This window comes from Myripristis murdjan, chromosome 14, assembly GCF_902150065.1.
Source record: "Myripristis murdjan chromosome 14, fMyrMur1.1, whole genome shotgun sequence".
In the NCBI taxonomy this organism is placed as follows: domain Eukaryota; kingdom Metazoa; phylum Chordata; class Actinopteri; order Holocentriformes; family Holocentridae; genus Myripristis; species Myripristis murdjan.
In genome coordinates this window covers 31,467,218-31,471,760 of record NC_043993.1, presented here as the reverse complement: position 1 = coordinate 31,471,760, position 4,543 = coordinate 31,467,218, and the positions used below count along the sequence as shown (strand labels likewise).

At 40.0% G+C, this 4,543-nt stretch overlaps 1 long non-coding RNA gene across 1 annotated transcript; it reads right to left on the bottom strand.

Moving 5' to 3' along the window:
• Positions 1 to 266: 266 nt before the first annotated feature.
• LOC115371905 (uncharacterized) lies at positions 267 to 672 on the bottom strand. Its single transcript, XR_003929404.1, has 3 exons — positions 649 to 672; positions 451 to 556; positions 267 to 362 (listed from the first exon to the last, which is right to left on the bottom strand). It is a non-coding gene; the product is annotated as an uncharacterized LOC115371905 (long non-coding RNA).
• Between the last annotated feature and the right edge of the window lie 3,871 nt (positions 673 to 4,543).

The following is a 4,543-nucleotide window of genomic DNA, read 5'->3' as shown; positions in this document are numbered from 1 at the left end:
TGTGCAGCTTGTATCTACTGTAGGTATCTTCATCTGACAGTATTTCATACTAATGAGTACAGTCAAAATAGTATTTTTAAGTGACCTTATACATTCATCATCATGATATGACTTTTTCATTTTTTAAGCATTTTCCAAAACAAGTGGAAAATGCATTGCCTAAATAGCAGCCACTGACTCACTACGAAAAACACATTGTCTGTATGCTACATTCATGTAAAAATAGAAAAGTAATACTGTATGCAGGATATTGCACCATTTCACAAATGGGTCGATGATAACTCCTCTGACTGGTGGAAGGTTTTTGCAGTCTTTCACTCAGATCTGTACCTCACCAGTCTCCATCTGGGACATTCTATTACCTGTGGATGTAGTAGGATAATATTAAGTTTCCATAATAATGAAACAGAGAGGACAGAGGTTGTAAAGAGAGATAACTCATCTGCTCACTGTGGGTTAACTGTGGTAGGAACCGCAAGGCTACTCTCATCTGTCCTCGTGTCAGACTCTTATCCAGTGACCATGATGGAGATGGTGGTGAGATCTGTGCTGACACCTAGAGGAACCAGGAGGAGGTGCAGGAAGTAATCACTGCCCTATCAAACTGTTTATCCACTATAAGTATGATTAGTAATACTGAGACTTTACCCTGGCTTTTGAGGCGTATTAATTTATCTGTGCGTTGCTCAAATCCCATTCTGACAAAGTGAATTCCACCTCACCATGAAAACTGTAAAAAAGGAGTGTTTTTTATTATTTGAATGGTTATTTTTTGTGTCATTATGTTGTAAGATCATATGAGTGGAATGGAGACCATGTACTTTTTTCCCCCAAAAAAGTGAAGATAGTGGGGTCTTCCATGGTCTCCAAAAGTGGAGACTCCATTGTAGCAAAATTATTTTTTGTCCAGTTGTCCAGTTTGGTAATTGTGGGAAATCAGGGACCCCAAGGCCTCATAGATAGATAGATAGATAGATAGATTACTTTATTAATCCCCGAGGGGAAATTTAAAATGTCACAAACAGCAGCAAGGAAAAAGAAATACATGACAATGGAGAGAAAAACAACACAAACACAAAATCATGGGACACAGAAGTGAAAATACATAAAAGCACACAGTGATAATGGATAATAAATATATTGATAAAATGTGCGTGTAAAAAAGTTAAGTTAAGTTAAAAGAGTTAAAATAATGACCAAATAGAGTTTAGAGAGTCATTTTTGAGTCCTGGGCAGGTCCATGTTCATTTTAGATTTAGTGTTTGTCTTCAAAGCAACTTCCAGTAAATCCATAATAAATCCATAAGTCATGAACACTCTTATTTTTGAGTGCAAAAGACACTAAACAAGGGTGGAGCACACGACATGGAGCATGTTAACAATACCGACGGCACTCTGAAGCAAGTAATGCTAAATCGGCAGAGTTAAAAATAACATAATTTCACAAAGAAAGCCTGGAGCCTGAAAATGTGCTGCTCTAGGAAAGTGAAACACAGGTTGACAGATTTGACAATGAACAATGATTCCTCCACATGCACTTGCTGACCTCTGAGGCCTTAACTTTGTTCAAATTGCTGCTGCAATAGATGGAGACTGCAGGCAGGGTATGATCCATACTTTCATTGTATTGTAATTAGTAATTAAAATAATTTACTTCACACATCATCCCATGGTGGAAGCATGTATCATTACTTTATAATGTTGGGGGGGATTATAGCAGACTTGTCAATACAGTTATAATGTGCAATAGTGCTAGTATTTTAAATGGCTTTGAAATGTATGACTGTATGAACTTGAAAGAGTACAGATAGCTTGTCAGAAGTGTGACTTACCAAGAAGAGCTTCAAATAGGTTGCTTTTGAAGATCACCATCACTCTCTGAATGGCAGTTTTGAGCTGCTGTTCCTCAGGCTTCCTCAGTTTTAAGGAGTACTCCTCCAAAAGCCCCAAGGCCCTTGCTGTGTCTGCAAGGAGGGGTCAAATAAAACAGTATTTATACCTGGATATTCTAGGGGACTTGAAAATCTCACACATTTTATCCATTACATGTTTCTGTAGCTGATATGACTGCTATGTAGAGCAGCTCTTACAAGAACCGAGTGACTAGTTATCAAATTAATTGACAGCAGAAAAGAATTTGAAGGCATAAAAAATGACACTGGTTGAACTTTTAAGATCAGATTAACCAGTGCTGCTGGGTGATGATCGACGAGGCAAAGAAATCACTCAGAGATTCAGTGATTAATAAAAGATTAGTTAAATGTGACCTGCAGGTGCTGATAAATGTAAAGAAAACCAGCAACAACATGGACAAAAAATCAATTATGGTTTATATCTAAAAAGAAAAAAAAAGTGAAACCAAGCTCTACATTAATTTAACCCTTTGGCGCATAGCGGTGACTACAGTGGACAGGTGTTTTAAAGTCATTTTCTCCTAAATGCAATGGTTTCTATGGTGGAATTGCATATCAGCTGTTAGAATGCTCTCTGCTGCCCCCCCCCCCCCCCCCCCCCCCCCCCCCCATTGAGGTTTATGCAGAGACTGTCAGTTCTTGTTGCTGAAAACATATTAATACTTATATCATGACATGCCATGGTAATACCAGTCCTGCATCCTTAAAGAAGTATGGAGACTCACAAAAGTGTTCATGCCCTAAGAAGAGTAAAAACACATAAGAAAAAAATCTGGACTCAGGCTTTCATAATTCATGCATCAGAGGGTTAATATTTCCTACTATGATCTGTCCTATCAATTTTGATTGTAAAAGTTTTGATGAAAGTTTATATAAGTGAGTTATAAGATGATATGATTGAGTTTAGGTGTGTTTACAGTCCATTACCTTGATAGTTACACTGCAATACAAAGAGTCCCAGGTATTGCTCGCACCATTTCAGAAAGGAGAACAGTTCGATTTATAGAGTCTGAGGATGGTGGGAACAAAAAGGTTAATCAAAACCAAAACAGACTTTCAACACCTGGACCTGGGAGGGAAGCACTACCCAGAAATGATTCATTCATTCCTGTGTACTTGGACATGTCAGTAAGTATTTGTGAACATTATCAGCTCTCTCCTAAAGCCAGATACTAGGGAACCAAGGCTAATCCCTGATGTCCTTTTTTGGAGCTGCCTCACTGACAATAAAAAGGATGACCAACATTGTGCCTTCACAGCATGTCTGCTCTTGCTTTTAAAGGGAAATTAATTTCAGCATTACCAAACTTCCAAACGAACTCAAATCACTGTCACTGTCACTCAAGTCAATGAGCCTTAAAATTTGGCCTCCCATACATTACAAATGGATCAAGTCCAGAGGCTGAAATCGGTAACCTTAATTTGATTTAATACTAATCTAAGCTCTAGAATGGCCTATAATTATTATGTTATACCAGACTGGTAAATGAGGCCTGGTTAAATATTGCTGCTAGCAAGGGTACAGGAGTGCTAAATATCTGAGAAAGGTAGTGATATTACAGTATGCAGAATCCAGTCGTAGATGATAAAACAATCACCTCAAATCGTTACCTGTGGTTAAAACTCACCTTTTTTTCTAACTGGCATGACTGACTCTGTGGAAACTCAATTCGTACTAAGGCTACCCGTTCAGTCTTCAGTGCATGGTGAAAGAGTTTGTTCTCATGGGACTGCACAAAAAAACAAGGATTTCAGTAAAACAGGTAGTCCTTTGATCAGTCTGCTGACAGGGAGGGAGAGAGGGAAACTTAAAGCAGTGGTTCCCAAACCGGGGTCCATGAACCACATGGGGTCCTTGAGAAGCTTTCCACCTTGTTGGAATGAGGAATAGTTCACCCCCACTATTATTTCACCACCTAGAAGTCAACCCAAGAAAAGAATGTACAGGAGCGACTGTTTTGATCAAGGGTGTGGGCTGTCTTCACTGATGGGACACACTGAAGCACCGAGGCATGTCAAACAAGAATTATCTCTCCAGGTTGGGTTCTTTGGGACAAACTCTATCAGATGTGGCCTTTGTGGTCTCATGCATATCTATTTTTGGGATCTTTGAGGTTAAAAAGTTTGGAAATTAATCAATTCAACATGGAACGGCAGGTATTGTGCACGGAGCTGCGCATGGCTGCCAGTCTGGGTCCACTCCACCTATGCATCCTCTGGTCTCTTCAGGAGCCGGCAGCCCACAGCACTGCCTGGTCAGAACTGATTCACTGCGGGTCCAAAGGGCATTTCACAAACATAAATCCTGTTTAACACACAGCTGGATGCCTATGGGTGCCCAACTCGTGCACAAATCGTAAAGTCCTCATAGTCCCCTCAGAAGTGGGTTGCAGGTGCTTTGGTGCTCCATATGAAGGGGTGCTGACAGGTCCGAGGGTTCGCCTGAGTAATGAGTCTCTGCTCCACGCAAAATTACAGAAAACCAGTTTGTTGCTGCGATCCTAGGTCTCCACTCCTCTCATCTGTCCGAATGAATTATCCTGGTTTGGTACATGGAAGTCCCTACCTGAAGTTTCTGTTACCTGGGTACATGCAAAAATAGATGATAAACGATACACCACACTTGAAAA